Source organism: Chionomys nivalis, chromosome X (assembly GCF_950005125.1).
Source record: "Chionomys nivalis chromosome X, mChiNiv1.1, whole genome shotgun sequence".
Taxonomy (NCBI): Eukaryota; Metazoa; Chordata; class Mammalia; order Rodentia; family Cricetidae; genus Chionomys; species Chionomys nivalis.
Window position 1 is genome coordinate 44,239,721 of NC_080112.1, and position 13,031 is coordinate 44,252,751.

Here is a 13,031-nt window from a genome sequence, read left to right on the forward strand (position 1 = left end):
TCTTAACTGTTTTCTTTTTTTTAATTTTTTTATTTTTTTTATTTTATTTTTTTTTAATTAAAATTTCCACCTCCTCCCCGTTTCCCATTTCCCTCCCCCTTCTCCCACATATTGCCCCCTCCCCCCACTCCCCTCCCCCTATCCCCACTCCTCTTCTCCTCCCCCCACTCCATTCCCCCTCCCTCTCGATACTGAAGAGCAGTCCAAATTCCCTACCAAGGTCCTCCCACTTCTATCTAGATCCAGGAAAGTGAGCATCCAAACAGGCTAAGCTCCCACAAAGCCAGTTCATGTATTAGGATCGAAACCTAGTGCCATTGTCCTTGGCTTCTCATCAGCCTTCATTGTCTGCCATGTTCAGAGAGTCCAGTTTCAACCCATACTTATTCAGTCACAGTCCAGCTGGCTTTGGTGGGCTCCCAATAGATCAGTTCCACTGTCACAGTGGGTGGGTGCACCCCTCGTGGTCCTGATTTCCTTGCTCATGTTCTCCCTCCTTCTGCTCCTCATTTGGACCTTATGAGCTCAGTCGTTGCTCCAAATTGGGTCTCTGTCTCTATCTTGATCCATCGCCATCCATCTAAGGTGATATGCAAGATATTCATCAGTATAGGATAGGGTCATTTCAGGTTCCCTCTCCTCAGTTGCCCAAGGTACCAGCTGGGGACATCTCCCTGGACACCTGCGAGCCCCTCTAGAGTCAAGTCTCTTGCCAACCCTAAGATGGCTCCCTTAGTTAGGATATATACTTCGCTGCTCCCGTATCCACCCTTCCTATATCCCAACCATCCCATTCCCCCAAGCTCCTCCCATCCTCCCCTTCTCACGTTTCTCACCCCATTTCCCCTTAGCCCCATGCCACCTCACCCGCAAGTTCCCAGTTTTTGCCAGGCAATCTTGTCTACTTCCCCTATCCAGGAGGATAACTACATGTTTTTCTTTGGGTTCACCTTCTTATTGAGCTTCTCTAGGATCACAAATTATATGCTCAATGTCCTTTATTTATGGCTAGAAACCAATTATGAGTGAGTACATGTACATCCCATGTTCCTCTTTTTGGGTCTGGGATACCTCACTCAGGATAGTGTTTTCTATTTCCATCAATTTGCATGCAAAATTCGAAAAGTCATTGTTTTTTACCGCTGAGTAGTACTCTAATATGTATATTTTCCACACTTTTTTCATCCATTCTTCCATTGAAGGGCATCTAGGTTGTTTCCAAGTTCTGGCTATTACAAACAATGCTGCTATGAACATAGTTGAACAGATACTTTTGTCATATGATAGGGCATCTCTTGGGTATATTCCCAAGAGTGGTATTACTGGATCTTGGAGTAGGTTGATCCCAAATTTCCTGAGAAATCACCACACTGATTTCCAAAGTGGTTGCACAAGTTTGGATTCCCACCAGCAATGGATGAGTGTGCTCCTTACTCCACAACCTCTCCAGCATAGGCTATCATTGGTGTTTTTGATTTTAGCCATTCTGACAGGTGTAAGATGGTATCTCAAAGTTGTTTTAATTTGCATTTTCCCTATCGCTAAGGAGGTTGAGCATGACCTTAAGTGTCTTTTGGCCATTTGAATTTCTTCTGTTGAGAATTCTCTGTTCAGTTCAGTGCCCCATTTTTTAATTGGGTTAATTAGCATTTTAAAGTCTAGTTTCTTGAGTTCTTTATATATTTTGGAGATCAAGAACCACCCTAAAAGAGGGTGGTGGTACCATTCTGTGGGTTGGTGTCTTAGACTGAATAAATAGGAGAAAACAAACTGAGCCACTGTCACTCATCTCTCTGCTTTCTGACTGCATATGCAATGTGACCAGCTGCCTCCTTATGCTTCCCCACCATGATGGACTGTACCCTGAAACTGTGAGCCACAACAGACTCATTCTCCTTTATATTGTTTTCATCAAGGTATTTTATCACAGTGATACAAAAAAACTAAGATAGCCCACCATAGCATAACAGGTATGCACACAGACACACAATTAGGATCTACTTCTGTACACATAAACAACTTATATACTACTAAGAACCACATTGCTATTATAACATGAAAGTAGATATAAACAAGACATAAACCACTTATGTGGCTGTGTCTCGATAAAACTTTCTTTATAAATATAAATGACAGCCATGATGGCTGCAGCTTGCTGAATTCTTCCACACATTCTTTGTGAGAATCATATCAGAATGCTGATGGTGACATTGTTCTTCCTGGGGTCATATCATCATCACCAGTGATGCCCTGTGCACTGCTATTCCACCGTCTCAGAAAATGAAAAGCAAATCTTCCCAGACACATCTTACAAGTGAGGAAGGCAGTGCTTCTGAGGTTGACGCTTATGGCCATGCAGGTAGTATGCTGAAAACAGCTTGTGGACATGTACAAATCATGCTAGGAGCAGCATGTGGCTCCTAGACCTCTAAGATCTCCTCTCTGTCACTGAACTCTGAGAAGCTCAGACCATTATATGTTTGTATGGGATCATTTCACAATCCTGGTACTTCAAGAGATAACTAGCAAACATTTTCACTGCTGAGACACAAAGCTACAAGGATGGAAAAATAGAAAGGCACTTATTTATATTATAGTAAACTTTAAAAATTATTTCCCTGAATAGTCCATTTTCTTCCTTTCTGTCGGTTATTACCATCTTTATTTTCTAGCTGTAAAAGTATATGCTTGCCATTTGTCTGCAGAACAACACAGCCTTCAATGCACAGCCATGCTTGCATGGAGTCATTAGGATAGTATCTGTATGATTAAACAGGCATGCTAAGCCACAATCATCCTTGGAGCATGCCCTTAGCCAGCAGTGCCAAGCATTACCTGACTCATAGTGCAAAGACCCAGACCAAAGGGAGTTTTCAAAAGAGAAATTGTACCTTTCATAGCCAGCAACATTTGTGAAAGCTATTTTCAAGCAATTATGTGAAATAATTTCAGGAGAGCAATTTAATTCTTTCAGCCTGATGATTCAACAAAATGAAAAGCTTCAAAGAAAGAGAGAAAAATAAGGTAATTTTCCCTCTGATCACAACCCCACCCTGTGTTCTCTCAGAGCTACACTGAAAAGTTTATTGGACACAGAGTGTCCTCTGGTTATTTATTTGTAAAATCTCCATTGTCAAATTAGCAAAGCTAGAGTTCATGGCTTCTGGGAGTCCTTGTGGCCAGAAGTTCAATACTGAAAAATGGGACAGGGTTGACCCTGAGTATACTAAAGAGAAAATATCCACAGTCAATCACATTTAACTCAGACACAGCCACCCAGGTCTCAGACTCAGTAAGAGAGGGGAAGAGGAATTGCCTTTCTTGGGTGGATAGATGGATGAACAGATGGAAAAATAAATTACATTAGTTAAATGAATAGATGATAGATAGATAGATAGATAGATAGATAGATAGATAGATAGATAGATAGATAGATAGATAGATGAAAGGAAAGAGAGATGGATGCATACATAATTTGCACAGTATGTGATATATAACTAGATAATGAGATATATAACAGACATTTACATACTTATGCTTTACATAAACATGTGTACACATCAAATACACAGATATATGCATATAAAAACTTCCTTGCCCTACTCTTAAATCAGAATTAAAATTGGGTTTAGGTGGAGAAATTGTCACTCATTTAATGGCTGCTATTTGCCATTCTGCAAATTTCTGGGTGTGATGAAACCCAATTTTAAGAGCCAAGAGCATTCAACCACTAGGAATTGCTACTTTGCCTAGATGACATCCAACAATTACTACTCAAAGAAGAAGATGTAGCAGCCCACATTGCACTTATGAGTCTCCATGGCAACTGAGGTTCAGTGAATTTTGTAACTGGCCTGAAGGTTACAGAACTGTGGGGTTGTTGATCTTGGATTAAAGCCAAAATCTATGGTCAGTGCTGTCTGCTCCACTGTTATCATTCTGAAATTCCATTAGGAAGATCTCATAAAAGCTTCCAACGGTAAGGTATAAACCACCTAGAGCTCCAAATTGACAGAGCTCCCCTTTGTTGGCATTGCTGCACAAAACTGTGACTCATCCAAACATTTGAGAGAAATGAAGCTGCAAGGCATAGAGATAAGAAACCATAGTACTGAGCAAAGACAGTCCTCAAAATTATTCACCTAAGATTGCGGCACCTGCAGCATTCCTTTGTTGCCTGTAGTTGAAGAGGGTTGAGGCTTTGTGAGCTCTTCTCTGTCCAGTTTGGCGTGTTCATTGGTGTCGTCTTTGTTCAGTTCACATGTGGGCAGACATGTTGGTGAGACTTTATGGGTGCAGCTTCTGATTATTATACGGAGACACAATTCCACAACAAACTTCCTGGGCCATCATTCAATGGATCTATGAATAAGTTTCATGAAATGACAACACAGAAAATAGAATTAAAATATAATTATTAGTCATCAGAATGTTGGAGAAAGGGCTTATAAAATTTAGTTTGTGGTAATCAACTAAATGCAAGGCTCAGTCTTTGCATACATTTCTTTTTAAATATTTATTTTTATTTTTGATGTGTGTTAGTGTTTTGCCTATATTAGATGTATATCTAATTGTACCATGTATGTGCTTGGTCCCCAGGAAGGTTAGAAGAAGGTGTTACAAATTGGGATAAAAGGAAGACTATAGAGGGTAATGAGTATGAATATAATCAAGATCTGTTATATGTATGAATGAAAATATCATAATGAAACCCATTATCTATTATGATTAATATAAACTATTAAAATATCTTATGTAGTTGCTTCAGTACTGAGCTTTCAAATGTCAGCAAGTGTTTGAGAAATTTGATTTATAAGGGCTTACAATTTGGTATAACTACATTATTGCAAAATTTTCTATCTTCTATCAAGTATTCACTTAGTAACAAAAGAAATACAGACAATGGGGTCAATGAGATGGCTGAGTTTATCAATGGGGCCATATGGTAGAAATAGAGAACCAATACCTATGTATCCTCTAACCTCCTTGAAAATGTTTTCACTTGTGCACCACCCCCAATACACACATCCAAAGATTACTAAACAAACATATTTTAAGTGAAAATGTTATTCAACTATTCTAGTCACATAGATTTTACTTAGAAAAACCACAAAAGGAATACACCTAAATTGCCTACTTTGATTTCATAACATGCAGAGAAATTCATAAATATTATTTTTATGTCATTTGCTAGATAAAATTAATTTATAGTGAGTCTACTCCCTATATAACCAATATATACTAGTTTCTTGAGCTTTATCATGTGCAAAAGGATCATGCATGGGACTGAGAGATAATTCAATCAGTAAAATGCTAGAAATAGACTTCTGGTCTCCACACACACATGCACACATGTGTACTTGCACACACAAACACACACAGAGAAAGAGAAATCAAATAAAGAACTTGTTGAATTGCAAGTTTCTGCCTTTACTTGAAGCGTCCTTCTGAACTTCTCTGCATAGCCCAGATCCCTACAATGTAGATTTCCACCCCAAATCCTTTTGAAGAGTGATCTGTGCTGTTGTATACATTCATGAAGGACTGCCTGACAATTCTCTGCCTTACCATGTAATAAAAGGGTCCGTAAAAAGTAGTAATGGTTTCAGATATATGTATTCTCTATGCATGACCTTTTCCAATCTTGTCATATTTATGCTATTTGGGCATCTGTATTCTCTTAACTGTGCTATATGTGCGCTCTAAATGCTGAACTCTCAAGCTGCTTGGAATCGCCCACTGCTTCCTGGTACATCCATCACTAGCATTTCACCAGCTACCCTGACAACCCTGGACAGGGTCCCGATTTGTGACTGATTCATCTGTGTTTTTTTCTCTCCTCACAGAGGCAAGCCCACATCTACACAGTTCATGCACAGCTAGGTCACAGTCATGAAGTCCTTGGTTATCATGTGTACTTCTGGAAATACAGAATGGATGAGGGTTCAGATGTATGATTCCCTGGTTTTATCCAATTTCAGAACATGTCAACAGAGTATTTTCCTGCTCAGCCTTGGCCATGAAAAACCAGTCTTAATATAGGTGAGCTTCATTTACATCTATCTCTTCTCTTGTTTCATTTTGAAAGGGTATCTATCTAAGCTAAGTATTGTACATAGTGCCTCATTCCCTCCCTACTCCTCCTCCCTCTCCCTCATCCTTCTTTTCTACCTCCTTCCTCTATCATTCTCCATGCCCCTGCTTCCTCTTCTCTTCTCTCTTTCCATTCTCCCTGTTTGTTTTCTCTCCTCTTTCCTGTCCCCTCCTCCTCTTCTCCTATCTTCTTTTCTCATCCTCTTCTTATTTTTTATCTTTCCCTCATTATGTCTCTTCCTCCTCTCCTCCTTGTAGTTCTCTTTCTCTGTCTCCTCTTTCTCTGCATTTCCTCCACTTTCCTCTACTCCTTTTTCATTTTCCTTCTTCATCTCTCACCAACTTCCTGTTTCTTCTTCCTCTCCTATCCTCCCTCCCCATCTTCCTCCTCCTGTTCCTTTCTTGCCTTCTTTTACTGTGTCACTTCTTCCTTTCTGCTTCCTCTATTTTCCTCCTTTATTATCCTATCTTTCTTCATCCACTCTCCATCCCATCTTCTTTCCTCTCTTTTTCTCTCTTCCTCATTATTCCTTTCTCCTTTTCTCCTGTTACTTTCTCATCTCTCCCACTCCTTCCTTGTGCTGCCATGAAGCTCTTCTTATGTTCCTGGCATTAAAGAAATTATTTAGACCCATAGATTAGTGTCTTGCTCAGCCATCATCAGAGAAGCTTCTTTTTGCAAATAAACTCACAACTGGACAATGTGCACAGAGTGAGAGACTTTGAAATTTTCAGTCCTAAATGGGATGTCTCCATCAAACTTCTTGTCTCAGGGCTCAGGGATATATGTGAAAGAGGAAGTAGAGAGATTGTAAAGGCCAAAAGTGGTGAATTCCCAGGAAACAGTGTTTTCCAGGCACAATATGGCTGATACACATATGAACTCAGACTCTGGCAGCATGCATGGGGCCTACGGAAGTTTGGGCCAGACAGGTTTCCAGTGACAAGAGGGAGAAGTAGATATGCGTCCGTACCCCTAACCAGGAAGCTATCTGCAATTTATACCTGCTAGCAAAAGAAAAAAACAAAAAAAAAACAAAAAACAAACAAACAAAAAAAAAAAAAACGGTTTCTCCACTGGAGTCACATTGCAGGTATTAACCATACTTCAAGGTAGGCTCCCTGTCCAGCAATAGTTAACCAACATGAAATGAACTTAATGTAGCCTTTTCATCTCATTTTGCTTTGTTTTCCCATCTCTTATCTTATTTAACTTTTGTTTGTATGTTTTGGCTTCTATTTTGTGCATTTTTCTGAGGATAGTCTGTTTCTTAGGATTCTGTGTTCATTTGCTTTTTTTAAAGATGTAGAGAGAAAGAACATAAAGTTGTATGGGTAGTAGGGAGGGGAAAGGATCTAGGAGAAATTGGAAAATGCAAAAACATAATCAAAATGTATCATATGAATTTTTTAATAAAAAGAAAAGATTTAACATCCTGGAAACAGAGTTCTCTCAAATGCTGAATAGAAAACAGCATAGTGGATGACTATACAAAGATTAAATGAGTAGAGATGGACCACACCTGTGCAAGCCTAAAATCCAGTAAGCCCTTAGTAAATGTTTGCTTTCCTACTTTCTTCTCCAGCATAGTCTGCAACACAAACAGCTTTTATTTTCACCTGTTAGAAGTCCCTGGCCGTCTCAGATGATATGATAAGTGGGGAATGGCTTTTTCCATGAAAAAAGAAGAAGCTGGTTCCTGGAGCAAGGGGCTTAGCTTCTGTAAAGACATCTGATACTGGTACAGCCAGGGAAAGAATATTGCCAGCCTTGGAGAGCCTGTAAAAAGATTCTGGATGATGCTTCAATCGAAAGCCCACCGAAGCCCTATATTTCAGAGTCTTTTTAAGTATCTTCCTACCACTCTTCCTTGCCTTCACACATAAATATCTCAGGCACATAATTATGCTCTAGCCTGGGCAGGTTCTCATCTAAGACCAATTTTGCTTCCCTTTGTTCCAGAACCAAAAAAGACCCAACATCTGCACAACAAACATTCTACTTTCTAATGCAGTCTCACAAACAAAAAAAAATTAGGAGGGTCTAATTCCTGCCATGAGACTGGTCACCAGGGCCCAGACTGAAACAAGAGCAGGAATGTACCACTGAGAAGGAATAGAACCCAAAATTCAAACACCTGTTCTTAGGAGTTCAGCCTGGGTGTGAAGCTCATGGGTATCCTCACGTATGAGTAAAATATGAGAAACGTGGGTGAACAGACGGCTGCTAACAGAAGTTTGTTTGTATGCAGCAAACAGGTGCTTATAGAGGAGGTAGAAAGAAAACAAAAAAATACTTTCCTGCATTTTGACTCTAATGAAGGAAATTTTAGTTTATAATCTAAGACAATAATATATTTAAAGATAAGGGATAGGGTAGGTAGGTAAGTGATAGAAAGTAGGCAGATAGGTGATAGCAGACAGAAGCCTTGTATGGTGGCACATGCCTGTAATCCCAGGTGTAATCAAGAGGTGGAAGCAAAAGGATTGAGTTCAAAGTCAAGTCATCCTTGGCTACTTTAAGGCCAGTCTTGGTTACACAAAACCCTATCTCAAGGAAGGAAGGAAGGAATGAAGGAAGGAAGGAAGGAAGGAAGGAAGGAAGGAAGGAAGGAAGGAAGGAAGGAAAGATATATAAGGGCTAGAAAGGGACGTGGCTCCATGGATGAGAGTGCTTGTTGTACACTGAATTTGGGTCTCTAGTACCTACATAAAAATCCAGGTCTGACTGCTCATACCTGTAACCACAGTGCTATAGGGGCAGAGATAGAAGGGTTGCTAGCTGCCAGCTTAGTTCCAGATCTTTTCACTTAGAATGAGGTGGAGAGTGATATAGGAGTACACTCTATGTCCTTCTCTGACCTCCACACATGTACACACACACAAACACTTCCCACTATGTGTACAGGTATCTCTTCTTCTCACCCCCCCAACACACATGGGAAGAGAGAGAGAGAGAGAGAGAGAGAGAGAGAGAGAGAGAGAGAGAGAGAGAGAGAGGTGGGATTCCCCCTCTGGATGCTGTGATTACCATTAATGAATAAAGAAACTGCCTTGGCCTTTTAATAGGGCAGAACTTAGGTAGGCGGGGAAAACTAAACTGAATGTTGGGAGAAAGGAGGCAGAGTCAGGGAGGCGCCATGTAGCCCTGGTGGAGAGAGATGCTGAAACTTTACCTGGTAAGCCCCAGCCACGTGGCAATACACAGATTAATAGAGATGGGTTAAACTAAGATGTAAGAGTTAGCCAGTAAGGCTTTCTTGTCCCACCCAGCTTGCATCCAGAACCCTTCTTCCTTCTGCCCCCTTTCCTCTTTGGGCACATAACACCATCCAGCTCAGTCTGTCTGGCGCTGGGGGCTAATCCTCAGGGCAAGTAGGCAGACGAGACTTCCTTTGTCTCTCCAGCCTGCCTGCATCAAGCAAGGTAAGGCCTTTGTTTACAAACTACCCAACCTGCACAGAGATCTGATCTAGGCACCAGGAGAGACAACAGCGGGGTGGGTTTGTGACCTGACTGGCGGCGGCGGAAGCAGCCCTGGACAGGGAACTCTGAAGTTCCTCATCCCCCACCCTATACTCCCTGGGCTCCCTGCAGGACCTCTACACCCTGCATACTGCCTCTCTCTTCTTGTCCCACCCAGCTTGCATCCAGAACCCTTCTTCCTTCTGCCCCCTTTCCTCTTTGGGCACATAACACCATCCAGCTCAGTCTGTCTGGCGCTGGGGGCAAATCCTCAGGGCAAGTAGGCAGGCGAGACTTCCTTTGTTTCTCCAGCCTGCCTGCACCAAGCAAGGTAAGGCCTTTGTTTACAAACTACCCAACCTGCACGGAGATCTGATATAGGCACCAGGAGAGACAGCAGCGGGGTGGGTTTGTGACCTGACTGGCGGCGGCGGAAGCAGCCCTGGACAGGGAACTCTGAAGTTCCTCATCCCCCACCCTATACTCCCTGGGCTCCCTGCAGGGGCTCTACACCCTGCATACTGCCTCTCTCTTCTTGTCCCACCCAGCTTGCATCCAGAACCCTTCTTCCTTCTGCCCCCTTTCCTCTTTGGGCACATAACACCATCCAGCTCAGTCTGTCTGGCGCTGGGGGCAAATCCTCAGGGCAAGTAGGCAGGCGAGACTTCCTTTGGTTCACTGGCCTGCCTACACCAAGCAAGGTAAGGCCTTTGTTTACGAACTACCCAACCTGCACGGAGATCTGATCTTGGCACCAGGAGAGCCATCAGTGGGAGAGCTAATCTGGGTACCAGGAGAGCCGTCTTTGGGCACGGAGATCTGATATTGGTACCAGGAGAGACATCACTGGAGCACCAGGAGAGCTATCACTGCAGGGTGCCATCACTGGAAAAGTACATCAGTAGGCAAGGAGACCTGATCCGGTAAAAGAAGATCCATAGGGGAGCATTCGGAGAAAGAGATGGGCAGGCGCCAATGCAAGAATTCACCCAACAATCTGAAAAACTATATGAAACCACCAGAACCCAGCGACCTCACAACAGGAGGACATGAACACCTTAATCATGAAGAAGTAGATAAAATTGACTTTATGAAAGTGATTGACGCCCTTAAACAGCATGTAAAAAATGCCCTTATAGAAATGGATGAGAAGTATAACAGAAAGTTTGAAGAATTGAGTAAATCAGTGAATGATACCCTAGGAAACCAAGGAAAAACAATCAAACAAATAATGGAAACAGTTCAAGACTTAAAAACTGAAATGGAGGCAAAGAAGAAAACACAAACAGAAGGCCAGCTGGACAGGGAAAATCTAGGTAAACGAATAGAGACTACAGAAACAAGCATAACCAACAGAATACAAGAGATAGAAGAAAGAATCTCAGATTCTGAAGATACCATAGAGAAAATAAACACGCTGATCAAAGAAAACAGCAAGGCCAACAAATTCTCATCACAAAACATTCAGGAAATATGGGACACAATAAAAAGACCAAACCTAAGAATAATAGGAATAGAAGAAGGAGAAGAAGCGCAGCTCAACGGTCCAGAAAATATATTTAATAAAATTATAGAAGAAAACTTTCCCAACCTAAAGAAAGATATACCTATGAAGGTTCAAGAAGCATACAGAACACCGAATAGGCTGGATCAAAAAAAAAACATCCTCGCGCCATATAATAATCAAAACACAAAGCATACAGAATAAAGAAAGAATACTAAGAGCAGCAAAGGAAAAAGGCCAAGTTACTTATAAAGGTAAACCTATCAGACTTACACCTGACTTCTCTATGGAAACCATGAAAGCCAGAAGGTCCTGGATAGATGTACTGCAGAAACTAAGAGACCATGGATGCAAGCCCAGACTACTATACCCAGCCAAGCTTTCGTTCACTATAAATGGAGAAAACAAAATTTTCCAGGATAAAAACAAATTTAAACAATACGTAGCCACAAATCCAGCCTTACAGAAAGTAATAGAAGGAAAATCACTAATCAAGGAGTCCAACAATGACCACAGTAACTCAGACATCTAGAAACCCTTTACCAGCACATCTCAAAGAAGGGAAACACACAAAATCTACTACTAAAAAAAATGACCGGAGTTAACAACCACTGGTCATTAATATCACTTAATGTCAATGGACTCAACTCACCTATAAAAAGGCACAGACTAAGAGATTGGATACGAAAACAGGATCCAACATTCTGCTTTTTACAAGAAACACACCTCAACCACAAAGACAGGCACCTACTCAGAGTAAAGGGCTGGGATAAGGCTTATCAAGTAAATGGACCTAGGAAACAAGCAGGTGTGGCCATACTAATTTCTAACAAAGTTGACTTCAAACTTAAATCAATCAGAAGAGATGGAGAGGGACATTTTCTACTCATAACAGGAACAATTCATCAGGATGAAATCTCAATCCTGAATATCTATGCCCCTAATATAAAAGCACCCACGTACGTAAAAGAAACATTGTTAAAACTCAAGGCAGCCATCAAACCGCACACATTAATAGTAGGAGACTTTAATACTCCTCTCTCACCAATGGACAGGTCAATCAGACAGAAACCTAACAGAGAAATAAGAGAATTAATGGAGGTAATGAATCAAATGGACTTAACAGACATCTATAGAATATTCCACCCAAACAGGAAAGAATATACCTTCTTCTCTGCAGACCATGGAACCTTCTCAAAAATCGACCACATACTCGGTAACAAAGCAAACATTCACAGTTACAAAAAAATATTAATAACCACCTGTATCTTATCAGAACACCATGGATTAAAGCTAGAATTCAGCAACAATGCTACCCCCAGAAAGCCTACAAACTCATGGAAACTGAATAGTCAACTACCGAACCATACCTGGATTAAGGAAGAAATAAAGAAAGAAATTAAAGTCTTCCTTGAAGACAATGAAAATAAAGAAACAACATACTCAAACCTATGGGACACTATGAAAGCAGTCCTGAGAGGAAAGTTCATAGCACTAACTGCCCACTTAAAGAAAACAGAGAGAGCACACATTGGAGACTTAACAGCCCACCTGAAAGCTCTAGAAAAAAAAGAAGCAGACTCACCTAGAAGGGGTAGAAGACTGGAAATAATCAAACTGAGGGCTGAAATCAACAAAATAGAGACACAGAAAACAATTGAAAGAATCAATAAATCCAAAAGCTGGTTCCTGGAGAAAATCAACAAGATTGATAAACACCTATCCAAACTAATCAAACGGCAGAGAGAGAATTTGCAAATTAATAAGATCAGAAATGAAAAGGGAGACATAACCACAGACACAGAGGAAATTCAGAGAATCATTAGATCTTACTACAAAAGCCTGTATGCCACAAAACTGGAAAATGTAAAAGAAATGGACACTTTTTTAGATAAATACCATATACCAAAGTTAAACCAGGACCAGGTGAACAACCTAAATAGACCTGTTAGTCGTGAAGAATTAGAAG

General features: G+C 40.9%; 1 long non-coding RNA gene across 2 annotated transcripts in view; it reads right to left on the reverse strand.

Moving 5' to 3' along the window:
• Positions 1–217: 217 nt before the first annotated feature.
• The window catches only part of LOC130868300 (uncharacterized), a 41,456-nt gene continuing 28,642 nt past the window's right edge, over positions 218–13,031 (reverse strand). For both annotated transcript variants that reach the window (XR_009056514.1, XR_009056513.1), the window contains 2 exons: positions 4,143–4,362; positions 218–580 (listed from right to left, as the gene is read on the reverse strand). This is a non-coding gene — a long non-coding RNA (uncharacterized LOC130868300). The remainder of the gene's footprint in view (positions 581–4,142; positions 4,363–13,031) is intronic.